The following is a 27836-nucleotide window of genomic DNA, read 5'->3' as shown; positions in this document are numbered from 1 at the left end:
TAAGGATCCCTTTGATCACAGTAAGAATCCATTAATTGAATTCAAAGTTTTGTTTTTGAACGAATGAACTGTATCAATGGTCTAAAAGCATAAAACATTGGATGGTACCCTGACTTGTCCTAGCCTCCACAAACTGCTCTCTGATCTATGTAACACGTGTTAATATGGCACATCAGTTGCATACCACTTTAAAGGCTTCAATACACCAGAACAACATGACAGTTTTCAGGAGGAAATCCACACTGCTGACAATTCTTCACTATTATCCCCTAAAGTCCTCACAACAGGGGCTGGATAAATTTCGCATCAATGAAAAAAATATATATAATGACGTAACAAAAACAAAATTGTGTGTGTGTGTGTGTGTACCTTCCCAGTATCCCTGTGTGTTTGTGTGTTCTCCTAGTCACTGTCGTGGTCAGACCAACTCAGCTCCATCACGTTCATGTCTAACGCCGCAACGGTGGCGGCCATATTGATTTTGGTTCCCTGTCGCACGCTGCAAATCTTAGAAGAGTTCTGATTGGACGTTGTCCACATGCTCATCTGTACTCCCGACCTCACCCCCTGACCTCTGACCCCTAACTCACTCCTGACCTTATGACTTATGACCCCAGCCGTATCACCCCTGACCACTACCACCCCCAGGTCACCTATCTCCCCCATGTTCATGTCCATGTCACCTACCCCCTCTACCCCATCAATATCAGCTAAAGAGAGCATGTCCCCAAACAAACGCCCCCACCCAGCTCCCTAAACATGGACTGTAGCCTCTCTCCCTCCATACTCCCTCCATTCACAATCCGCTCCTCCTTCATTCGCTCCCTCCATCCATCTTGTCTCCCACTCTCCCCCCAACCCCTCTCCTCCCTGTCATTCTCCCTCTCTACCTCTCCAATCCCACCCTGGAACCCCTTTAGCATGATCTGTAAACGCCCCCCGTCCCCTAGCGCCAGACACCCCCCAACTATCCCTCCCTCAGTTCCCCTCTCCTTCTCTCTCTCTCCCCAGGTTACCTCTAACCCTCCATCCACAGCTGCTTCCCCAAGACTGCTTGATAAGCCTCTAAGCATGGACTGGAACCCCCCTATCCCCCTGTCCACCCCCCCTTCCATTCCCCTGTCCATCCCTCGCTCCATTCCCCTTTCCATCCCTCCCTCCATTCCCCTGTCCATCCCTCCCTCCATTCCCGTGTCCTTCTCTCCATTGCTGAGGTTTCGGATGAGGCAGGATATCTTGGCGCTGTTGGACTCCTGAGACTGAGAGTGGAAGAACGACTCCGAAACGATGCCTGATTCTATAGGGGAGAAGAACTGAAAGAGAGAAAGAAATATGGGGACAGGGGGGACGGAGACAGGGGTTGACGGGCTTGATACTCTACAACATGACTCTTTCTAATATTTAATCTCAAAATAAGGTTGTAAAACAAATAGAACACGTACATGAATGAAGCATTGTAATCTTTGAAACCCAGCCAAACATGTAGGCTACTCACAGGTGTCACATTGGACCTCTCCATCAGTCTCTCCTCCCACAGTTTCAGTCTTTGCTCTCTCTCCTCCAGCTCCTTCTCTTTAGTGGCCAGGTCTCTCTCCAGCTCCGCAACCTCTCCAACGTAGCATCTATCTCACACCTACAGAGAGGAGAGCTACTGTTATACTATGCCCATTGTCCATTCCCTTACATTGTCAAGAGCTCTCAATTCAAGTTAATTCAAAGGGCTTTATTGTCATGGGAAACATACAGTTGAAGTCGGAAGTTTATATACACTTAGGTTGGAGTCATTAAAACTTGTTTTTCAGCCACTCCACAAATTTCTTGTTAACAAAGTTTTGGCAAGTCGGTAAGAACATCTACTTTGTGCATGACAAGTAATTTTTCCAACAATTGTTTACAGACAGATTATTTCACATAAAATTCACTGTATCACAATTCCAGTGGGTCAGAAGTTTACATACACTAAGTTGACTGCGCCTTTAACAGCTTGTAACATTGCGGAAAATAATGTCATGGCTTTAGAAGCTTCTGATAGGCTAATGACTTCCTTTGAGTCAATTGGAGGTTTAACTGTGGATGTATTTCAAGGCCGACCTTCAAACTCAGTACTTTGCTTGACAAGACGTCAGTAAAATAATTGTAGACCTCCACAAGTCCGGTTCCTCCTTGGGAGCAATTTCCAAAAGCCTGAACGTACCACGTTCATCTGTACAAACAATAGTACGCAAGTATAAACACCATGGAACTACGCAGCCGTCATACCGCTCAGGAAGGAAACGCTTTCTGTCTCCTAGAGGTGAACATACTTTGGTGCGAAAGTGAAAATGAATCCCAGAACAACAGCAAAAGACCTTGTGAAGATGCTGGAGGAAAGAGGTATAAAAGTGTCTATATACACAGTAAAACAAGTCCTATATCAACATATAACAAGTCTTATATCAACCGCTCAACAAGGAAGATGCCACTGCTCCAAAACCATCGTAAAAAAGCCAGACTACGGTTTGCAACTGCACATGGGGACAAAGATGGTACTTTTTAAGAAATGTCCTTTGGTCTGATGAAACAAAAATAGAACTGTTCGGCCATAATGACCATCGTTATGTTTGGAGGAAAAAGGGGGAAGCTTGCAAGCCAAAGAACACCATCCCAACAGAGAAGCACGGAGGTGACAGCATCATGTTGAGGGGGTGATTTGCTGCAGAAGTGACTGTTGCAATTCACAAAATAGATATAATCATGGGGGAGGAAAATTATGTGGATATATTGAAGCAACATCTCAAGACATCAGTCAGGAAGTTAAAGCTTGGTCGCAAATGGGTCTTCCAAATGGACAATGACCCCAAGCATACTCCCATAGTTGTAGCAAAATGGCTTAAGGACAGCAAAGTCAAGGTATTGGACTGGCCATCACAAAGCCCTGACCTCAATCAGGGATGAATTTGTGGGCAGAACTGAAAAAGTGTGTGTGATCAAGGAGGCCTACAAACCTGACTCAGTTACACCAGCTCTGTCAGGAGGAATGGCCAACATTCACCCAACTTATTGTGGGAAGCTTGTGGAAGGTGGAAACAGGTCTTGTGGAAACAGGTCACATATATTGCTGCTGTGATGGCACACTGTAGTATTTCACTCAATAGATATGGGAGTTGATCAAAATTGGGATCGTTTTTGAATTCTTTGAGGGTCTGTGTATTCTGAGGGAAATATATACCTCTAATATGGTCATACGTGCAGAAAGTTAGGAAGTGCAGCTCAGTAGTTTCCACCTCATTTTGTGGGCAGTGTGCACATAGCTTGTCTTCTCTTGAGAGCCAGGTCTGCCTACGGCGGCCTTTCTCAATAGCAAGGCTATGCTCACTGAGTCTGTACATAGTCAAAGCTTTCCTTAAGTTTGGGTTAGTCACAGTGATCAGGTATGCTGCCACTCTACTCTCTGTTTGGGGCCAAATAGCATTCTAGTTTGCTCTGTTTTTTTGTGAATTCTTTCCAATGCGTCAAGTAATTATCTTTTTGTTTTCTCATGATTTGGTTGGGTCTAATTGTGATGATGTCCTGGAGCTCTGTGGGGTCTGTTTGTGAACAGAGCTCCAGGAACAGATTGCTTAGGGGACCCTTCTCCAGGTTCATCTCTCTGTAGGTGATGGCTTTGTTATGGAAGGTTTGGGATTCGCTTCCTTTTAGGTTTTCGTGGCTATTGGCCTAATTCTGCTCTGCATGCATTATTTTGTGTTCTAGGTTGTACACAGAGCATATTTTTGAAGAATTCTGCATGCAGTGTCTCAATTTGGTGTTTGTCACATTTTGTAAATTCATGGTTGGTGAGCGGACCACAGACCTCACAACCATAGAGGGAAATGGGTTCTATAACTGATTCAAGTACCTAATCAGTATGTCGAATTTGATGTTCCTTTTGATAGCATAGAATGTCCTTCTTGCCGTGTCTCTCAGATCATTCACAGCTTTGTGGAAGTTACCTGTGGCGCTGATGTTTAGGCCAAGGTATGTATAATTGTTTGTGTGCTCTAGGGCAACGGTGTCTAGATGGAATTTGTATTTGTGGTCCTGGACCTTTTTTGGAACGCCATTATTTTTGTCTTACTGATTTACTGTCAGGGCCCAGGTCTGACAGAATCTGTGCAGAAGATCTAGGTGCTGCTGTTGGCCCTCCTTGGTTGGTGACAGTAGCATGAGATCATCAGAAAACAGTAAACATTTGACTTCAGATTCTAGTAAGATGAGACCGGGTTCTGCAGACTGTTCTAGTGCCCTCACCAATTTGTTGATATACGTAGATGTTGAAGAGGGTGGGACTTTATCCCTTTTTCCCCCCACGGCCCTGTGGAAAGAAATGTGTGTGTTTTTTGCCAATTTTAACCTCAGACTTGTTGTTTGTGTACATGGATTTTATAATGTTGTATGTTTTTCCTCCAACACCACTTTCCATCAATTTGTATAGAAGACCCTCATGCCAAATTGAGTCAAAGGCTTTTTTTTTTAATCAACAAACCATGAGAAGACTCTGCCTTTGTTTCGGTTTGTTTGTTTGTCAATTAAGATGTGCAGGGTGAAAATGTGGTCTGTCGTACAATAATTTGGTAAAAAGCCAATTTGGCATTAGCAGCAGTACATTGTTTTCACTGAGGAAATGTACAAGTCTGCTGTTAATGATAATGCAGAGGATTTTCCCAAGGTTGCTGTTGACGCATATCCCACAGTAGTAATTGGGGTCAAATTAGTCTCAACTTTTGTGGATTGGGGTGATCAGTTCTTGGTTCCAAATATTGGGGAAGATGCCAGAGCTAAGGATGATGTTAAAGAGTTTAAGTATAGCTAATTGGAATTTGTGGTCTGTATATTTGATCATTTCATTGAGGATACCATCAACACCACAGGCCTTTTTGGGTTGGAGTGTTTTTATTTTGTCCTGTAACTCATTCAAGGTAATTGGAGTGTGTTATGTTGTCTTTACTAGTTGATTCTAAGATTTGTATTTGATCATGTATATGTTTTTGCTGTTTGTCTTTGGTATAGAGACAAAAAGATAGGAGAAGTGGCTTACCCATACATCTCCATTTTGAATAGATAACTCTACATGTTGTTGTTTGTTTAGTGTTTTCCAATTTTCCCAGAAGTGGTTAGTCTATGGATTCTTCAATTACATTGAGCTGATTTCTGACGCGCTGTTCCTTCTTTTTCCCATCTGTATTTCTCTATTGTTTTAGTGATTTGCCATATTCAAGGCATAGACTCAGATTTTCTGGGTCTCTATGTTTTTGGTTGGACAGGTTTCTTAATTTCCTTCTCAGGTTTTTGCATTCTTCATCAAACCAATTGTCATTGTTGTTAATTTTCTTTGGTTTTCTGTTAGAATTTTTTTGAATTGATAGGGAAGAAATATACTTTTCAGATTTTCTACTTCTAAGTTTATACCTTCACTATTACAGTAGTATGTTCTGTCCAGGAAGTTGTCTAAAGGTGATTGAATTTGTTTGTTGCCTAATTGTTTTTTTGGTAGGTTTCACACTGCATTCTTTCCATCTATAGCATTTGTTTGTATTACTCAGTTCCTTTGTCTTTGTTGCCTCGTGATTTTTTATTTGATTTGTATTTCACCTTTATTTAACCAGGTAGGCAAGTTGAGAACAAGTTCTCATTTACAATTGCGACCTGGCCAAGATAAAGCAAAGCAGTTCGACACATACAACGACACAGAGTTACACATGGAGTAAAACAAACATACAGTCAATAATACAGTATAAACAAGTCTATATACGATGTGAGCAAATGAGGTGAGATAAGGGAGGTAAAGGCAAAAAAAGGCCATGGTGGCGAAGTAAATACAATATATAGCAAGTAAAACACTGGAATGGTAGATTTGCAGTGGAAGAATGTGGAAAGTAGAAATAAAAATAATGGGGTGCAAAGGAGCAAAATAAATAAATAAATTAAATACAGTAGGGAAAGAGGTAGTTGTTTGGGCTAAATTATAGGTGGGCTATGTACAGGTGCAGTAATCTGTGAGCTGCTCTGACAGTTGGTGCTTAAAGCTAGTGAGGGAGATAAGTGTTTCCAGTTTCAGAGATTTTTGTAGTTCGTTCCAGTCATTGGCAGCAGAGAACTGGAAGGAGAGGCGGCCAAAGAAAAAATTGGTTTTGGGGGTGACTAGAGAAATATACCTGCTGGAGCGTGTGCTACAGGTGGGTGATGCTATGGTGACCAGCGAGCTGAGATAAGGGGGGACTTTACCTAGCAGGGTCTTGTAGATGACATGGAGCCAGTGGGTTTGGCGACGAGTATGAAGTGAGGGCCAGCCAACGAGAGCGTACAGGTCGCAATGGTGGGTAGTATATGGGGCTTTGGTGACAAAACGGATTGCACTGTGATAGACTGCATCCAATTTGTTGAGTAGGGTATTGGAGGCTATTTTGTAAATGACATCGCCGAAGTCGAGGATTGGTAGGATGGTCAGTTTTACAAGGGTATGTTTGGCAGCATGAGTGAAGGATGCTTTGTTGCGAAATAGGAAGCCAATTCTAGATTTAACTTTGGATTGGAGATGTTTGTTATGGGTCTGGAAGGAGAGTTTACAGTCTAACCAGACACCTAAGTATTTGTAGTTGTCCACGTATTCTAAGTCAGAGCTGTCCAGAGTAGTGATGTTGGACAGGCGGGTAGGTGCAGGTAGCGATCGGTTGAAGAGCATGCATTTAGCTTTACTTGTATTTAAGAGCAATTGGAGGCCACGGAAGGAGAGTTGTATGGCATTGAAGCTTGCCTGGAGGGTTGTTAACACAGTGTCCAAAGAAGGGCCACAAGTATACAGAATGGTGTCGTCTGCGTAGAGGTGGATCAGAGACTCACCAGCAGCAAGAGCAACCTTATTGAGTATTGCTCTGTTCAAGTAGACTGTGATTTTGCTGTGATCTGACAGGGGTGTCAGTGGGCTGACTGTGAGCGCTCAGAGACTGGGTTGAAGTCAGTGATAAAGTAGCTTACAGTACTACTGCCAAGAGATGAGCTATAGGTGTACCTACCATAGGAGTCCCCTTTCAGCCTGCCTTTGACTATGTACATACCCAGCGTGCAACAGAGCTACAGGAGTTGTGACCCGTTTTTGTTGGTTATGTTGTCATAGTTGTGCCTAGGGGGGCATGTCACCTCCAGGCAGGTGTTTGTCCCCCTGTGTGCTGAGGGTGTCGGGTTCTTGTCCGGTTCTGGCATTAGGTCGCTATCTGTCTAGTGCTGGCGATTTATTCCACTATGGGGCAATGTTTAGTCTGTGATATGAAATGATATAATGGAACACACACACAACACCTAAATATACAGACATCTGATGCACGGATATATCTCCCTGCCCCTCTCCCTAAACTCTTCCAACTCACCCTCTCTTCAAACTTCTCCCTCAATTCAAACTTCTCCCTCTCTCCAAACCCCAATCGCACTGCTCGCCTCCTAATCCGACTTCTCTCCGCCACTTAAAGCCTCACAACATTTCCCCTCTGTAAACCTTCTCTCCCTCCCACTGTCTCCAACTCTTCTTCCTCTCCCTCCCACCCCTCAACTCTCTCCCCCACTTTCCTCCTCCCACTCTCTCCCTCCTCTTCTCTCCCTCCTCTTCTCTCCCCCCCACACTCCCTCTCAACTCCACTCTCTCCCTTCCCATTTGTCTCCCCCACTCTCTCCCTCCCCTCTACCCCCACTCCCTAACGCCCCATGTCACTCTCTCTTCCCCCTCTCTTCCCCACTCCCTCTTCCCCACTCCCTCCCTTCCCACTGTTCAGTCGTATGGTCAGGTGCCACAAATAAGGACTTATGAAAATTGCAATGGCTCAAAACAGGGCAGCACGGCTGGTCCTTGGATGTACACAGAGAGCTAATATGAATTATATGCATGTCAATCTCTCCTGGCTCAAAGTGGAGGAGAGATTGACTTCATCACGACTAATATTTATGAGAGGCATTGACAGGTTGAATGCACCGAGCTGTCTGTCTAAACTTTTGGCACACAGCTCAGACACCCATGCATACCCCACAAAACATGCCATAAATAAACGTGTGTAGTTCTGTCCTTGAGCTGTTCTTGTCTAATGATGTTCTGTATTATGTCATGTTTTGTGTGGACCCCAGGAAGAGTAGCTGCTGCTTTTGCAACAGCTAATGGGGATCCTAATAAAATACCAAAATACCAAATGCCACAAAAGGTCTCTTCACAGTCTCCAAGTCCAGAACAGACGCACAGTACTACATAGAGCCATTACTACATGCTTACATCAGTTACTATCAAGTAACTGATGTAAGCAGTAAAATTAGATTTAAAAAATATAAAAAAACAGATAAAAATACACCTTATAGAACAGCCGGGACTTTGAAGCAACACAAACATAGGCACAGACACATGCATACACACACGATAACATACGCACTATACACACACAGAGCTAGTACTACAGATATGTGGTAGTGGTGAGGTGGGGGCCTAAGTGCACAAAGTGTGTTGTGAAATCTGTGAATGTATTGTAATGTTTTTAAAATTTGATAAAATACCTCCCTTCCCATTTGTCTCCTCCACTCTCTCCCCTCCCCTGCTCTCTACCTCCCCCTCTCTCTCCCCCACCCTTACTCTCCCCCACCCTCTACCTCTCCCTCTCTCCCCCTCTCTCCTCTCAACTCTCACCCCCCTCTCCCTCCCCCTTTCCCTCCCCCACTATCTCCCTCCTCACCCAACTCTCTCCCTCTCTCCTCCACTCTCTCCCCCTTAATCTCTCCCTCCACTTCTCCCTCCACTTCTCTCTCCCCAACTCTCCCCCCACTCTCTCCCTCCTCCACCCTCTCCCTCCTCCACCCTCTCCCCCAGATCTTTCCACTCATTCTCTATTCTTCTCTCATAATTGATGATCTTGCCACACTCATGTCAAACACGAACAGAATCTGTCACCCTCTTCCTCCTCCTCCCTCTTGTCTCTCTTCTCTATTCTCTCTTCATCAGTGTTTTATTTTTCACCCTTTACATTTTGTTTCCTCTCTAAATAGTGCCCCCCTTCCCTCTTTTTCCCATACTTGACTCCTAGCTGCCCCCTATATGCTTCTTATGTGAACTCTTTCTTCTTCCTGTCCCCCCCCTCGGTCTCTGGTGGAAACAGGCTAAGTAGAGGAATCTCCTACATGGATAGTTTCCAGAGAGTCTTATTATAGACTAAAGCGAACGAGCCAGCAGGGTCATGCATACAGCATCTCCCCTGAGACACACACACACACACATTGGGGCCTCTTGTTAGGTTGTAAGTATATACAGTGAGCCCTGCTCTCTGTCCTGTGTCTGGCTTCAAAATATGTTTATTATTGATTGATTTTCCATCTTTATTTAACCAGGTAGGCCAGTTAATTAAGAACACGTTCTCATTTACAACTGCGACCTGGTCAAGATAAAGCAAAACATGGCGACACAAACAACAGCACACATGGAATAAACAAGCATACAGTCAATAACTGTCACGCCTTGGTCTTAGTATTTTGTGTTTTAGTTAATTAGTTGGTCAGGCCAGGGTGTGACATGGGTTTATGTTATTGTGTTGTCGTATTGGGGTTTTTGTAGGCATTGGGATTGTGGTTGATTAGGGGTGTGTTTAGTTTAGGTTTGGCTGCCTGAGGCGGTTCTCAATCAGAGTCAGGTGATTCTTGTTGTCTCTGATGGGGAACCGTATTTAGGTAGCCTGGGTTTCACTGTGTATTTCGTGGGTGATTGTTCCTGTCTCTGTGTTAGTGTTCACCAGACAGGCTGTATAGGTTTTTTCACGTTCCGTTTTGTTGTTTTGTATTTATCTCAGTATATTCATGTAATCGTCATTTGTTTCATTAAAAAACATGAGTAACCAACACGCTGCATTTCGGTCCGACTCTCTTGCGACAAACGAAGAACTTCGTTACAATAACACAATAGAAAAAAGAAAGTCTATATACAGTGTGTGCAAATGGCGTGAGGAGGTAGGCAATAAATAGGCCATAGGAGCAAAGTAATTACAATTTAGCAGATTAACACTGGAGAGATAGATGAGCAGATGATGATGTGCAAGGAGTGGAACTGGTGTGCAAAAGAGCAGAAAAGTAAATAAAAACAATTTGGGATGAGGTAGGTAGATTGGGTGGGCTATTTACAGATGAACTATGTACAGCTGCAGTGATCGGTTAGCTGCTCAGATATCTGATGTTTAATGGCAACAGAGAACTGGAAGGAAAGGCGGCCAAAGTAGGTGTTGGCTTTGGGGATGACTAGTGAGATATACCTGCTGGAGCGCGTGCTACGGGTGGGTGTAGTTATTATGACCAGTGAGCTGAGATAAGGTGGAGCTTTACCTAACATAGACTTATAGATGACCTGGAGCCAGTGGGTCTGGCGATGAATATGTAGCGAGAGCCAGCCAACTAGAGCATACAGTTCGCAGTGGTGGGTGGTATAAGGTGATTTGGTAACAAAACAGATGGCACTGTGATAGACTGCATCCAGTTTGCTGAGTAGAGTACTGAAAGCTATTTTGTAGATGACATCACCGAATTCGAGGATCGGTAGGATAGTCAGTTTTACTAGGGTAAGTTTGGCGGCGTGAGTGAAAGAGGCTTTGTTGTGAAATAGAAAGCCAAATCTAGATTTGATATCTTTTTAGTGACAGGGGGCAGCATTCGTAAATTCAGATGAATGACGTGCTCAAAGTAAACGGCATGTCACTCAGGCCCAGAAGCTAGGATATGCATATATCATTGGATAGAAAGCACTCTGAAGCTCCTAAAACTGTTAAAATAATGTCTGAGTATAACAGAACTGATTTGGCAGGCAAAAACCTGAGGAAAATCCATCCAGGAAGTGGGATTCTTTTGACGTGAGTGGTTTTCCATTGAATGCCTATTGACAATGTACTTGGTTAGGGACCCGATTGCAGTTCCTAAGGCTTCCAATAGATGTCAATAGTCTTTAGACATGGTTTCAGGCTTGTTTTCTGAAAAAAACGACGAAGAAAAATACCTTTTGGTTAGGGGACTGGGGAAGCATGCAGTACTGCTATTGAATATGCTATTGTCCGGTTGAAATATTATCTATTTTCTATATAATTGACACCCTGAGGATTAGTGATAAACATTGTTAGCTAGCTGTTTGTAATGTTTTGTCTGCTGAGAGAGATGTCCTTACATAAACGCATGTTATGCTTTCGCCGTAAAGCCTTTTGAAATCTGACAAAGCGGCTGGATTAACAAGAAGTTAATCTTTTAACTGATGTATAACACTTGTATTTTCATGAATGTTTATTATTACTACTTCTGTCATTTGAATTTGGCGCTCTGCAATTTCACAGTATGTTGTCGAGGTGGGTCGCTAGCGGCACGCCTGCGCCAAACAGGATATGAGTCTGGAAGGAGAGTTTACAGTCTAGCCAGACACCTAGGTATTTGTAGTTGTCCACGTATTCTAGGTCAGAACCGTCCAGAGTAGTGATGCTAGTCAGGTGGGCGGGTGCGGGCAGCGAACGGTTGAAAAGCATGCATTTGGTTATACTAGCATTTAAGAGGAGTATGTATGGCATTGAAGCTTGTTTGGATGTTTGTTAACACAGTGTCCAAAGAAGGGGCAGAAGTATACAGAATGGTGTCGCTTGCGTAGAGGTGGATCAGGGAATCACCCACAGCAAGAGCGACATCATTGATATATACAGAGAAAAGAGTCGGCCCGAGAATTGAACCCTGTGATACCCCCATAGAGGCTGCCAGAGGTCCGAACAACAGGCCCTCCGATTTGACGCACTGAACTCTGCGAAGTAGTTGTTGAACCAGGCGAGGCAGTCATTTGAGAAACCAAGGCTATTGAGTCTGCCCATAAGAATACGGTGATTGACAGAGTCGTAAGCCTTGGCTAGGTCGATGAAGACGGCTGCACAGTACTGTCTTTTATCGATGGCGGTTATGATATCGTTTAGGACCTTGAGGGTGGCTGAGGTGCACTCATGACAAGCTCAGAAACTGGATTGCACAGCGGAGAGGTGGGATTCTAAATGGTCGGTGATCTGTTTATTAACTTGGCTTTCGAAGACTTTAGAAAGGCAGAGCAGGATGGATAAAGGTCTATAACAGTTTGGGTCTAGAGTGTCACCCCCTTTGAAGAGGGGGGATGACCGCGGCAGCTTTCCAATCTTTAGGGATCTCAGACGATACGACAGAGATTGAACAGACTGGTAATAGGGATTGCAAAAATGGCGGCGGATAATTTTTAGAAAGAGAGGGTCTAGATTGTCTAGCCCAGCTGATTTGTACGGGTCCAGGTTTTGCAGCTCTTTCAGAACATCTGCCATCTGGATTTGGGTGAAGGAGAAGCTGGAGAGGCTCGGGCAAGTAGTAGATTTTAACCAATCCAGTCTCTGCTTACTGTACCACCGGTATTACACACACACATGCATGCACACTGCGTACCTCCACTGGTCCTTGTTGTGTAGGAATGAGTTACACTGGTCTTGTAGTCTGCTGTCATTAGACATGGTCTCCAGAGTCCCCAACACCTGTTTAAACACTGGACGCTCCTAGAACACCCCCCCCCAAAAAAAAAACACACACACACTATCAAGTCAACACTGCAACTGCAGCTTTTTTTTATTTTTCAGCTAAGCCTAAAAACATCTAGTGTGCACATGAAGAAAATACTATAGTATACTGTGGTAGGAATACTATAGTATTCACAGTCATGTTTTTTGCAGACTTTTCCTGTAATATTTACTGTAGTGTTTACTGCAATATAAATTGTTAGGTTTACTGTAATATTTACTGTAGTGTTTTTGCAGACTTTACTGTAGTATTTACTGTAGTGTTTACTATAATATTTACTGTAGTGTTTACTGCAATATTTGCTGTAGTGTTTTTGCAGACTTTACTGTAGTGTTTACTGTAGTGTTTTGGGGGACATTACTGTAGTATTTACGCACATTAGGACTGTATCAATAGTTCACGCTTCTGCAACAGTTCATAGTATGCCAGACTTCAGAGCCCAGGTTACTAAGTTCAGTACCAGCTGCTGCATTGTCCAATCAGGCAATCAGAGTGGTAGCCCTGACCTTTGCCCTCTCACCTTTGGTTCAACCTGCCAGCATCTCTTCATCAGGTCAGCAAAGCTAGGCGGACAACTGGTGGGGATGGTCAGCCTCTGTAACAGACACACAGGAACCATATACAGTGGCTTGCAAAAGTATTCACCACCCTTGGCATTTTTACCATTTGTTTGCCTCACAACCTGGAATGAAAATAGACTTTAGGGGGGTTAGTATCATTTGATTTACACAACATGCCTACCACTTTCAAGATGCAAAAAAAACAAACCAGAAATAAGACAAAAAAAAACAGAAAACTTGAATGTGCATAACTATTCACCCTCCAAAGTCAATACTTTGTACAGCCACCTTTTGCAGCAAATACAACTGCAAGTCTCTTAGGGTAGGTCTCTATAAGCTTGGCAGGTCTAGCCACTGGGATTCTTGCCAATTCTTCAAGGCAAAACTGCTCCAGCTCCTTCAAGTTGGATGGGTTCCACTGATGTACAGCAATTTTAAGTCATACCACAGATTCTCAATTGGATTGAGGTCTGGGCTTTGACAAAGTCATTCCAAGACATTTAAATGTTTCCCGTTAAACCACTCAAGTGTTGCTATAGCAGTATGCTTAGGGCCATTGTCCTGCTGGAAGGTGAACCTCCGTCCCAGTCTCAAAACTCTGGATGACCGAAACAGGTTTCCCTCAAGAATTTCCCTGTATTTAGTGCCATCCATCCTTCCATCAATTCTGACCAGTTATCCAGTACCAGTGCCGATAAAAAACATCCCCACAGCATGATGCTGCCACCACCATGCTTCACTGTGGGATGTTGTTCTGGGGTGATGAGAGGTGTTGGGTTTGCACCAGACATAGCATTTTCCTTGATGGCCAAAAAGCTACATTTTGTCTCATCTGACCAGAGTATCTTCTTCCATATGTTTGGGGAGTCTCCCATATGCCTTCTGAACATCAAACATGTTTGCTTATTTTTTTCTTTAAGCAATGGCTTTTTTTGCCATAAAGCACAGCTCTTTATGGCTTAAAGTGGTCCTGGACAGTAACAGCTTTGCAGCTCCTTCAGGGTTATCTTTGGTCTCTTTGTTGTCCTGATTAATGCCTGGTCCGTGAGGTGGCAGGTTGTGGTGCCATATTCTTTCCATTTTTGAATAATGGATTTAATGGTGCACCGTGAGATGTTCAAAGTTTCTGATATTTTTTTATAACACAAGCATGATCTGTACTTCTCCACAACTTTGTCCCTGACCTGTTTGGAGAGCTCCTTGATCTTCATGGTGCTGCTTGCTTGATGATGCCCATTGCTTAATGGTGTTGCAGACTCTGGGGCCTTTCAGAACAGGTGTATATATACTGAGATCATGTGACACTTAGATTGCACAAAGGTGGACTTTATTGAACTAATTATGTGACTTCTGAAGGTAATTGGTTGTACCAGATCTTATTGAGGGGCTTCATAGCAAAGGGGGTGAATACTTATGCACGCACCACTTTTCCCTTTGTTTGAATTTTTAAATTGCACTTCACCAATTTGGACTATTTTGTGTATGTCCATTACATGAAATACAAATAAAAATCCATTTAAATTACAGGTTGTAATGCAACAAAATAGGAAAAACGCCAAGGGGAATGAATACTTTGCAAGGCACTGTACACTCATATGAACACATCTACATTATGAAGTAGGAAACCAAGGCAATGTTACAATGAAAGAAAAGCCAATGCTCAGGCTCCAGTACAAAGCAACAACAGGCAATAGGATACATCCACTGTCAGGGGCAAGGGGATAATATGGAAACAGTTCTCTCTGGAGGGATTTAACATGAAATAAATACATCTCTTTCTCTCACCACTATTGGACCCCATCCAAAAGCATACTGGGACACTCAGCAATTATGTTCTCAGATGTCTATACAGTGCAGCACAGTATTACTGGAATATACACACAGTTTAAACCCCCTTTCACACACACACACGCATATAACCCCTACACCAGTTTCCCAAACTCGGGAAACTCGGGAAACTCGGGAAACTCTGGTGTAGGGGTTATATGCGTGTGTGTGTGTGGAAGGGGGTTTAAACTGAGGCCGTTACAGTGCCACTGACACGGCACGCTACCAAAGCCTGTGGGCTCTCCTTCACCGTGGCTAACGTGAGTAAAACATTTAAACGTGTTAACCCTCGCAAAGCTGTCAGCCCAGGCGGCAGAGCATGTGCAGACCAGCTGGCTGGTGTGTTTACGGACATATTCAATCAATCCCTATCCCAGTCTGGTGTACCCACATGCTTCAAGATGGCCATCATTGTTCCTTTTCCCAAGAAAGCTAAGGTAACTGAACTAAATGACTATCGCCCCGTAGCACTCACTTCTGTCATCATGAAGTGCTCTGAGAGACTAGTCAAGGACCATATCCACCCTACTTGTCACCTTAGACCCACTCCAACCCACTCCAACCCACTCCCGCCCCAATAGGTCCACAGACGACGCAATCACCATCACACTGCCCTAACCCACCTGGACAAGAGGAATATCTATGTAAGAATGTTGTTCATTGACTACAGCTCAACATTTAACACCAAAGTACCCTCCAAACTCGTCATTAAGCTGGAGGCCTTGGGTCTCAACCCCGTCCTGTGCAACTGAGTACTGGACTTTCTGACGGCCGCCACCAGGTGGTGAGGGTAGGAAACAACATCTCCACCTTAACAGATTCTCAACACTGGGGCCCCACAATGGTGTGTTCTCAGCCCTCTCCTGTACTCCCTATTCACCCATGACTGTGTGGCCATGCACGCCTCCAACTCAATCATCAAGTTTGCTGACGACACTACAGTGGTAGGCTTGATTACCAACAATGATGAGACAGCCTACAGGGAGGAGGTGAGGGCCCTCGGAGTGTTGTGTCAGGAAAATAACCTCTCACTCAATGTCAGCAAAACAAAGGAGATGATCGTGGACTTCAGAAAACAGCAAAGGGAGCACCCCCCTATACACATTAACGGGAGAGTAGTGGAGGTGGAAAGTTTTAAGTTCCTTTTTGTACATATCACTGACAAACTGAAATGGTCCACGCACACAGACAGTGTGGTGAGGAAGGCATAACAGCCGCTCTTCAACCTCAGGAGGCTGAAAAAAACACTCAAACTTTTACAGATGCACAATCGAGAGCATCCTGTCGGGCTGTATCACCGCCTGGTACAGCAACTGCTCAGCCCAGAACTGCAAGGCTCTCCAGAAGGTGGTTCGGTCTGCACAACGCATCACCGGGGGCAAACTATCTGCCCTCCAGGACACCTACACCACCGATGTCACAGGAAGGCCAAAAAGATCATCAAGGACAACAACCACCCGAGCCACTGCCTTTTCATCCCGCTATCATCCAGAAGGAGAGGTCAGTACAGGTGCATTAAAGCGGGGACAGTGAGACTGAAAAACAGCTTCTATCTCAAGGCTATCAGACTGTTAAGCAGCCATCACTAACATTGAGTGGTTGCTGCCAACATACATAATCTCTTGCCACTTTAATACCTTTATTAAATCCATTTATTAAATGTATCACTCGTCACTTAAATAACAACACTTTAATAATGTCTACATATCCACATTACTCATCTCATATGTATAGTATACCATCTAGCATCTTGCCCTACAGCATCCATATATTTATAGTACATATTCTTATTCATCCCTTTACACTTGTGTGTTTAAGGTAGTTGTTGTGAAATTGTTAGATTACTTCAAATCAAATCAAATCTTATTTGTCACATACACATGGTTAGCAGATGTTAATGCGAGTGTAGCTAAATGCTTGTGCTTCTAGTTCCGACAATGCAGTAATAACCAACAAGTAATCTAACTAACAATTCCTAAACTACTGTCTTATACACAGTGTAAGGGGATAAAGAATATGTACATAAGGATATATGAATGAGTGATGGTACAGAGCAGCATAGCATACAGTAGATGGTATCGAGTACAGTATATACATATGAGATGAGTATGCAAAGTGGCATAGTTAAAGTGGCTAGTGATACATGTATTACATAAGGATGCAGTCGATGATATAGAGTACAGTATATACGTATGCATATGAGATGAATAATGTAGGGTAAGTAACATTATATAAGGTAGCATTGTTTAAAGTGGCTAGTGATATATTTACATCATTTCCCATCAATTCCCATTATTAAAGTGGCTGGAGTTGAGTCAGTGTCAGTTTGTTGGCAGCAGCCACTCAATGTTAGTGGTGGCTGTTTAACAGTCTGATGGCCTTGAGATAGAAGCTGTTTTTCAGTCTCTCGGTCCCAGTGAACAGGCAGTGGCTCGGGTGGTTGATGTCCTTGATGATCTTTATGGCCTTCCTGTAACATCGGGTGGTGTAGGTGTCCTGGAGGGCAGGTGTTTGCCCCCGGTGAGTGTGCAGACCTCACTACCCTCTGAGAGCCTTACTGAGGGCGGAGCATACCAGGCGGTGATACAGCCCGCCAGGATGGATGCATCTGAGTGCTTTTGGTGGAATTTCTTCAGCCTCCTGAGGTTGCGCCTGGCTTATGCTGTCTGTAAGTTTGTCTGTGATGTGATGAACTTAAAACTGCTACTCTCTCCACTACTGTTCCATGTTGGATAGGGGGTGTTCCCTCTGCTGTTTCCTGAAGTCCACAATCATCTCCTTAGTTTTGTTGACGTTGAGTGTGAGGTTGAGTTGTCTGAGTGAACTAGAAGCACCAGCATTTCGCTACACTCGCATTAACATCTGCTAATCATGTGTATGTGACAAATAAAATATGATTTGATTTGAAACAAGTGTATGTTCCAGTAATAGTGTGCTGTACTCTATAGAGATCTGAGAACATAATTCCTGAGTATGCCAGTATGCTCTTGGATGGGGTCCAATACACACAGCATAAATCAGTAAATACACACAGTATAAAGCCCCCTACAGCACAGTATACATGTCTTACAAGAGCAGAGAGCTGAGGTCAGCTCTAGAAATACTCCTTACCCTCCTCACAGCAGAAAGCATGAGAGCATCACATTGTTACTCCTGCTCTGTGTGTGTAACTTGTTTAGTGTGTGCATGTGTTTTATGCAATGGTTAAATTACATAAGTAAAAATAAATGTCTAAGTGCTGGAGTGTGCACCTAGCTATCTGTAAATGATGTCTGAGTGCTGGAGTGTGCCCCTGGCTATCTGTAAAGGATGTCTGAGTGCTGGAGTGTGCCCCTGGCTATCTGTAAATGATGTCTGAGTGCTGGAGTGTGCCCCTGGCTATCTGTAATGTCTGATGATGTCTGGCTATTTGTAAATTATGTCTGGAGTGTGCCCCTGGCTATCTGTAAATGATGTCTGAGTGTTGGAGTGTGCCCCTGGCTATCTGTAAATGATGTCTGAGTGCTGGAGTGTGCCCCTGGCACACTCCGTAAATGATGTCTGAGTGTTAGAGTGTGCCCCTGGCTATCTGTAAATGAATATAGGGAATTTGAAATGATTTATACTTTATCTTTCAATACTCATTCATATTTAAGCAATTACATTTACTGAGTGACTTTCACTTGAGTCATTTTCTATTAAGGTATCTTTACTTCTACTCAAGTATGACAATTGGGTACTTTTTCCACCACTGGTTTTATGTTTGATTCTATGTATGACTGTCTTGTATTTGCAAGTGAATCTGAGCTCCTTGAAGCTCTTAACTAATCGTAAATCAGAACAATGTGTCTTGGTGTACCTCTTGTTTCTCCACCACCAGCCAAGCCACCTGCAGCCCCTCGAAGCCTTTGAAGGGAACCTCCCGTGTCAGCATTTCCCATAGCACCTGGTAACACACACACACACACGACCGCGTACACACACATGAGCACACACACGAGCCCACACACACACACACACACACACACACACACACACAAGAGCGCACACACACACACAAGAGCGCGCACACACACGAGCGCACACACACACACGAGCGCACACACACACGAGCGCACAAACACATGAGTGCACACACACATGAGCGCACACACACATGAGCGCACACACACACACACACACACACACACACACGAGTGCACACACACACACACGAGCGCACACACACAGCGCACACACACACGAGCGCACACACACACACACGAGCGCACACAGACACAAGATGATATGCCAGATATTTTTGCAGTGAAGATTGCTGAAAGACCACGTGAGGTAGAACATACAGAATCAGACCCCTCCCCTCCCACACAGACACACTCACCACTCCGTAGGAGAATGTATCACAGGTCTCTGATACAGGTAGGCTCTGTATGACTTCTGGGGCCATCCAGGGGAAGGTGCCCACCACTGTCATGTGGGTGGTGTGGGACTGGAACTTAGACGCTCCAAAATCACAGATCTGACAACAGACCAGAGAGAGAGCACTGGGACACTTAACTACAACATTTTTTTTATTTTACTTTTATTTAACCAGGTAGGCTAGTTGAAAACAAGTTCTCATTTACAACTGCGACCTGACCAAGATAAAGCAAAGCAGTTCGACAAATGGACATGAGTTACACATGGAATAAACAAACATACAGTCAATAACACAATAGAGAAAGTCTATATACAGTGTGTGCAAATGAGGTAGGATAAGTGGGGATAGGCCATAGTGGCGAAATTATTCCAGTATGTCAAATGAAACACTGGGGTGATAGATGTGCAGAAGATGTGTGTGCAAGTAGAGTACTGGGGTGCAAAGGAGCAAAATAAATCAAATAAATAACAATATGGTGATCCAAGTAGTTGGATGGGATATTTACAGATTGGCTCTGTACAGGTAAAATAATAAAGGATGTATAAGTGAAAACACAATAATTGTCAGACACCTTACTGTATGTACCTTGAGCACCTTGTCTGCTGTCAGTACCACTGTAGTAGGAACAGAGATAAAGGTCAGTCCACAAGAGGATCCACTTCTCATCATTATGCCATTCCTCACTATCAAACTATAATCCATTCATCCTGATTGGTTTACAATGGAAAGTTATTATGTAGCAGTAGCAGTGAGAGAAATGTTGGATTTATTGGTGGGTAAATACGTTTGGTTGCAGATTGTGTGTGCAGTTGGTTACCGTTTCGTGACTTGAGGTCTCTGTGAATGACTTTGACTGGGGCTTCTGAATGAAGATAGTGCATTCCTATTGGACAGAAACATTAAACATCCTGAGCCATGGACCAATGACAGACCAACAAAATGTAAACAACTCTGCTCGACAATGGCTACTCGTCTCCAAACAAGTCACTGATTCTCACACCAGAGAAGAATGTGCTCCTGTTGCACTCAGCCAGCTAACTTTGATAAATAACCAGAAATAACTGTTGACTTTCTGATTCATTAAGAAAGCTAAACATATACACTGAGTGTACAAAACATTAGGAACACCTTCCTAATATTATGTTGCACCCCCTTTTGCACTCAGAACAGACTCAATTCCTCAGGGCAGGGACTCTGCAAGGTGTCGAAAGCGTTCCACAGGGATGCTGGCCAATGTTGACTGCAATGATTCCCACACTTGTGTGAAGTGGGCTGGATGTTCTTTGGGTGGTGGATCATTCTTGATACACAAGGAAACTGTTGAGTGTGAAAAACCCAGCAGCGTTGCAGTTCTTGACTTAAAAAAACCATTCATGGATCGGCGTCCCGTCAATGGGACAGTTGTAAATCATTCAGCGCGTAATGTCAAGATAGCAGATTTTAGAGTAACAACAACTGTCTGTACATAGAAGTGTCATACATCGGCTGACAGCTTACCTTCTTCTTAATGTAACTCCACGGTCCAATTTACAGTAGCTATTACTGCGGGAAAAATCCCATGCTATTGTTTGGATGATAAATCAGAGCAAGATTTCAGAATTTAAGTAGAACATTTCACCTTCAGAGGTGAATTTATCAAACCCATTGTGGTGAGAAAAAAAAGTGTTTTGTTAGGAGCTCTCCTCAAACGGTCCCAGAGATAACATGAAGTGTCATTTTGTTAGATAAAATCCTTTTTCAATTCCTAAAAAGGTCCATATAGCACGATCGATTTTGTATTTCCACTGTTCAATTTGCAAAGAAAGGAATCTGTGAAAATCTCACCTTAAACATTGTTTCAACGAGTCAAATCACGTTTATATCTATTCCTCAGAGATTCTAGACGGTAACAAGACTTCACTATTTCATTAGGGGTGTAGTATATCCTATAGGACACCATATTTGGTCAGAGAGGGATGCCTTCATGGCACGCCGATGAATGACTATCTTTGTCAAATAAGCACAAATTGGGGTCAAACAAAGCGAGCTAGATAGCCAATGAGCTGGGCTTTATGGGAGCATCCGGAAACAATGTATATGTCATAAAATATAACTTTTCATCTTGTACGACAGCATGCCTTTTCATTTTGGACAAAAATTGTAAGGATATTATGAAGTTATGAAAACTTCTTGTTTTGTTTTGTATTAGTAGCCATTATAATATGGCTACTAATACTTGGAAAGCTAAATCAAAATCCAAGTATACAGATTTGACGATATTCTTGCGATATTCTTGCAAAAATGGAATATGAATGCGAATGTCTCCTTTACGATTTGCCCAAATGTACCGGGGGACTTTACACTAAAAGTCTTGAGGATTGTTTGGGGTTTTAGGCTGGGTTTCTGTACAGCACTTTGAGATATCCGCTGATGTACGAAGGGCTATGTGAATAAATTTGATTTGATTTGATTAGTCATACTCCAAGTTATCCATCTGAAACTTTGCACATACACTGCTGCCATCTTGTGGACACTATTGGAATTACAACCAGAGTGATGGCTATAACAGTGACCTTTCTCTTGCATTTCAAAGATGGTGGTAAAAAAAACACAGGCTGGTTTTGTCATTGTATTTTCTTCTACCAGATCTATTGTGTTATATTCTCCTACATTCAATTCACATTTCCATAAACTTCAAAGTGTTTCCTTTCAAATTGCTTCAGGGCCTGAGCTACAGGCAGTTAGATTTGGGTATGTCATTTAGGTGAAAATTAACAAAAAGGGGGCTATCCCTATTAAACCAGTGCGCCTGGCACCTACTACCATACCCTGTTCAAAGGCGTCGAAATCTTTTGTCTTGTCCATTCACACTCTGAATTGCACACATACACAATCCATTGAGGAGAGGGGACAGGAGAGGGAAGAGGAGAGGAGACAAGGCTTAAAAATCATTATTTAACCTGTCTGTCTCCTCCCCTTCATCTACACTGATTGAAGTGGATTTAACAAGTGACATCAATAAGGGATCATAGCTTTCACCTGTATTCACCTGGTCAATCTATGTACTGGAAAGAGCAGTTCCTGATGTGTTGTAAGCTCAGTGTATAGGTTATGTGTTTTTGGTTGTTGAGTCAATTAGAACATGCACGTTTCAAGCTTATCTTTCTAATAAATGAAAAGTTATTTCAGAAAATACAGGCAAGCTAGCTGGCTAACTCAAGGATCCCGCTTCGTAGTTTTCCCCTCAGGAAGACAGAACTCAACCAGTTTATTTAGCTAAGGGTGCTCTAGAATCGAGACTTGGTTGCACTAGAATACTAAGCGTACTCTGGGACAGTGGTTCTCAAACCTCTGCAGACATTTCACAATGTTGTTGTAGCTCTGAACTAGCTATCCTGATTCACCTATTCAAGGGCTTGATGAGTTGAATCCGGTGTGCTCACTCTGGAATAGATCGAATCCATAGAAGCACTGTTCTGGGAGCAGGGAAACGTGTTTAAAAGTATGTCTGTCTTCACCTTTGGCTATCTCCACGGCCCAGGTCATGATCTGTTCCATGTCCATCTCCTTACTCTGCTCACTGGACAGGTACTCATACAGAGAACCTCCGCCTGCATACTCTGGAGAGGAATTATTTTTTTTTTAAACAAAAACAATGTACACCTCCGTTCAAAAGTTTAGGCTCACTTAGAAATGTCCTTGTTTTTGAAAGAAAAGCAATTTTTTTGTCCATTTAAAATAACATCAAATTGATCAGAAATACAGTGTACATCTTGTTAATGTAGGAAATGACTATTGTAGCTGTAAACGGCTGAATTTTATTGGAATATCTACATAGGCGTACAGAGGCCCATTATCAGCAACCATCACTCCTGTGTTCCAATGGCAGGTTGTGTTAGGTAATCCAAGTTTATCATTTTAAAAGGAGGCCAGCATCCCGGAGTCGCCTCTTCACTGTTGAAGTTGAGACTGGTGTTTTGCGGGTACTATTTAATGAAGCTGCCAGTTGAGGACTTGTGAGGCATCTGTTTCTCAAACTAGACAGTCTGTACTTGTCCTTTTGCTCAGTTGTGCACCAGGTCCTCCCACTCCTCTTTCTATTCTAATTTCTTGCATGGAATAGTCTTCATTTCTCAGAACAAGAATAGACTGATGAGTTTCAGAAGAAAGTTATTTGTTTCTGTCCATTTTGAGCGTGTAATCCAATCCACAAATGCTGATACTCCAGATACTCAACAAGTCTAAGGAAGGCCAGTTTTATTGCTTCTTTAATCAGAACAACAGTTTTCAGCTGTGCTAACATAATTACAAAATGGTTTTCTAATGAACAATTAGCCTTTAAAATTATAAACTTGGATTAGCTAACACAACGTACCATTGGAACACAGGAGTGATGGTTGCTGATAGTGGGCCTCTGTACACCAATGTAGACATTCCATTAAAAATCTGCCGTTTCCAGCTACAACATTAACGATGTCTACACTGTATTTCTGATCAATTTGATGTAATTTTAATGGACAAACATTTAGCTTTTCTTTCAAAAACAAGGACATTTCCAAGTGACACCAAACGTTTGAACGGTAGTGTATTTCTGCAACTTAAGACACTTTGTAAGAACCGTACAGTACAGTGTAGAATAAACACACAGACAATCGAATACATACACACACACACACACACACACACACACACACACACAGAGAACAGGGGTTGAGATCGTCCAACAGTCTTCCTACTGTCACTCACAACCTGAACTCATAACGACTTGAGAAACGTCAAACATAGCTTAGCACCTCAGGCTCACACACACACACACACACACACACACACACACACACACACACACACACACACACACACACACACACACACTTGGTAGTGTGTTCTGTAAGTCATTATAATGGGCAGTGCTGTCACAGAGCTTATGTCCTGCCAGGAAATACAACTCACACAGTCTGTGGCCTAAACATTGATCCTCAACCTGTTGTGGTTCCATATCCATTGGCGAGTGTATGAGGAAAATACAAACACACACACACTCACACTGACCTGTGATGATTCCATAGTTGGGGGACTCCAGTACGGCTCCATAGAACTGAATGATGTTCTTATGACTGAGAATACTCAGAATCTCAGCCTAGAGGAGTGGGGGGGAGACAGCATGAGTGTGTACTGTATGAATCGCAGGAGGCTGCAAAGGGGATTATGGCTCATAATAACGAAAGGAATGGAATGGTATCCAACACATGGAGCCACCGTGTTTGATGTGTTCAATACCATTCCATTTATTCTGTTCCAGCCATTAGAGGGGAAAGGGAACAGGAGAGGGGACAAGGAACAGGAGAGGGAAGAGGAGAGGGGACAGGAGAGGAGAGGGAAGAGGAGAGGGAAGAGGAGAGGAGAGGGAAGAGGAGAGGGAACAGGGAACAGGAGAGGGAAGAGGAGAGGGAAGAGGGAACAGGAGAGAGAAGAGGAGAGGGAAGAGGGAACAGGAGAGGGAAGAGGAGAGGGAAGAGGGAACAGGAGAGGGAAGAGGAGAGGGGACAGGAGAGGGAAGAGGAGAGGGAAGAGGAGAGGGAACAGGGAACAGGAGAGGGAAGAGGAGAGGGGACAGGAGAGGGAAGAGGAGAAGGGACAGGAGAGGGAACAGGAGAGGGGACAGGAGAGGGAACAGGAGAGGGGAGAGGAGAGGGAATGGGGAACAGGAGAGGGGAGGGAGAGGGGACAGGAGAGGGAAGAGGAGAGGGGACAGGAGAGGGAACAGGGAACTGGAGAGGGAAGAGGAGAGGGAACAGGGAACAGGAGAGGGGACAGGAGAGGGGAGAGGAAAGAGGAGAGGGAACGGGGAACAGGAGAGGGAAGAGGAGAGGGGACAGGAGAGGGAAGAGGAGAGGGAACAGGGAACAGGAGAGGGAAGAGGAGAGGGGACAGGAGAGGGAAGAGGAGAGGGAACAGGAGAGGGAAGAGGAGAGGGGACAGGAGAGGAGAGGGAAGAGGAGAGGAGAGGGAACAGGGAACAGGAGGGGGGAGGGAGAGGGGACAGGGAACAGGAGAGGGAAGAGGAGAGGGAAGAGGAGATGGAACAGGGAACAGGAGAGGGAAGAGGAGAGGGGACAGGGAACAGGAGAGGGAAGAGGAGAGGGAAGAGGAGAGGGAACAGGGAACAGGAGAGGGAAGAGGAGAGGGGACAGTAGAGGGAAGAGGAGAGGGGACAGTAGAGGGAAGAGGAGAGGGGACAGGGAACAGGAGAGGGAAGAGGAGAGGGAACAGGGAACAGGAGAGGGAAGAGGAGAGGGGACAGGAGGGGGAAGAGGAAAGGGAACAGGGAACAGGAGAGGGAAGAGGAGAGGGGACAGGAGAAGGAAGAGGAGAGGGGACAGGAGAGGGAAGAGGAGAGGGAACAGGGAACAGGAGAGGGATGAAGAGAGGGGACAGGAGAGGAGAGGGAAGAGGAGAGGAGACAGGAGAGGGAAGAGGAGAGGGAACAGGGAACAGGAGAGGGAAGAGGAGAGGGGACAGGAGACGAGAGGGAAGAGGAGAGGAGAGGGAACAGGGAACAGGAGAGGGAAGAGGAGAGGGGACAGGAGAGGGAAGAGGAGAGGGGACAGGAGAGGGAAGAGGAGAGGGAACAGGGAACAGGAGAGGGAAGAGGAGAGGGGACAGGAGAGGGAAGAGGAGAGGGAACAGGGAACAGGAGAGGGAAGAGGAGAGGGGACAGGAGAGGGAAGAGGAGAGGGAACAGGGAACAGGAGAGGGAAGAGGAAAGAGGACAGGAGAGGGAAGAGGAGAGGGGACAGGAGAGGGAAGAGGAGAGGGAAGAGGGAACAGGAGAGTGAAGAGGAGAGGGGACAGGAGAGGGAAGAGGGAAGAGGAGAAGGGACAGTAGAGGGAAGAGGAGAGGGGACAGGAGAGGGAAGAGGAGAGGAGACAGGAGAGGGAAGAGGAGAGGGAAGAGGAGAGGGAACAGGGAACAGGATAGGGAAGAGGAGAGGAGAGGGGACAGGAGAGGGAAGAGGAGAGGGAAGAGGAGAGGGAAGAGGGAGGGGACAGGAGAGGGAAGAGGGAGAGGGGACAGGAGAGGGAAGAGGAGAGGGACAGGGAACAGGAGAGGGACAGGGAACAGGAGAGGGAAGAGGAGAGGGGACAGGAGAGGGAAGAGGAGAGGGGACAGGAGAGGGAAGAGGAGAGGGGACAGGAGAGGGAAGAGGAGAGGGAACAGGGAACAGGAGAGGGAAGATGAGAGGGGACAGGAGAGGAGAGGGAAGAGGAGAGGAGAGGGAAGAGGAGAGGGAACAGGGAACAGGAGAGGGAAGAGGAGAGGGGACAGGAGAGGAGAGGAAGAGGAGAGAGAGGGAAGAGGAGAGGAGAGGGAAGAGGAGAGGAGACAGGAGAGGAGAGGGAAGAGGAGAGGGAACAGGGAACAGGAGAGGGAAGAGGAGAGGGAACAGGGAACAGGAGAGGGAAGAGGAGAGGAGACAGGAGAGGAGAGGGGAGAGGAGAGGGAACAGGAGAGGGGACAGGGAACAGGAGAGGGAAGAGGAGAGGGGACAGGAGAGGAGAGGGAAGAGGAGAGGAGAGGGAACAGGAGAGGGAACAGGAGAGGGGACAGGAGAGGAGAGGGAACAGGAGAGGAGACAGGAGAGGAGAGGGAAGAGGAGAGGGAACAGGGAACAGGAGAGGGAAGAGGAGAGGGAACAGGGAACAGGAGAGGGAAGAGGAGAGGAGACAGGAGAGGAGAGGGGAGAGGAGAGGGGACAGGGAACAGGAGAGGGAAGAGGAGAGGGGACAGGAGAGGAGAGGGAAGAGGAGAGGAGAGGGAACAGGAGATGGAAGAGGAGAGGGGACAGGAGAGGGAACAGGAGAGGGGACAGGAGAGGAGAGGGAACAGGAGAGGGGACAGGGAACAGGAGAGGGAAGTGTGTCTCTCCTACCTCAGTCTCAATCTTGAGTAGTTTCTTCACAGCGACCTCTTTATCCTGAGATATCCAGTGTGCTCGGTACACAGTCCCAAAGCTGCCCCCTCCACAGTTCTCATAGAACCGCAGGTCCTCATGTTTTATCTGGACAAACGAGGCACCCAGAGACGACATGGCTGACACGCACTCGAAGACAGCCGCTCTGAGTAAACAGAGCAATCTGAGAGGGGAGGGAACAGAGAGAGAGAGGGAACAGAGAGAGAGAGAGGGAAAGGGTCTGAGAGAGTTAGAGAAAGTTTAATCACACACACCCGATAGCAGAATGGACTCAGAGAACGAGAGAGAAGAGAGCAGAGAACGAGAGAAAGCAGTCAGAGAGAGAAAGAGAGCAGACAGAGAGAGAGAGAAAGAGCAGAGAGAGAGAAAGAGCAGACAGAGAGAGAGCAGACAGAGGGGGAGAGAGCAGACAGAGAGAGAGAGAAAGAGCAGAGAGAGAAAGAGAGCAGACAGAGAGAGAGAGCAGACAGAGGGAGAGAGAGCAGACAGAGAGAGAGAAAGAGAAGACAAAAAGACAGA

General features: G+C 44.9%; 1 pseudogene; it reads right to left on the bottom strand.

The window, feature by feature from the left end:
• Positions 1 to 402: 402 nt before the first annotated feature.
• LOC135506767 (mitogen-activated protein kinase kinase kinase 20-like) lies at positions 403 to 27836 on the bottom strand (annotated as a pseudogene).

This window comes from Oncorhynchus masou, chromosome 3 (genome assembly GCF_036934945.1).
Source record: "Oncorhynchus masou masou isolate Uvic2021 chromosome 3, UVic_Omas_1.1, whole genome shotgun sequence".
Taxonomy (NCBI): Eukaryota; Metazoa; Chordata; class Actinopteri; order Salmoniformes; family Salmonidae; genus Oncorhynchus; species Oncorhynchus masou.
Note: the sequence above shows the minus strand (reverse complement) of the source record. Positions and strands in the feature narration are given on the sequence as shown.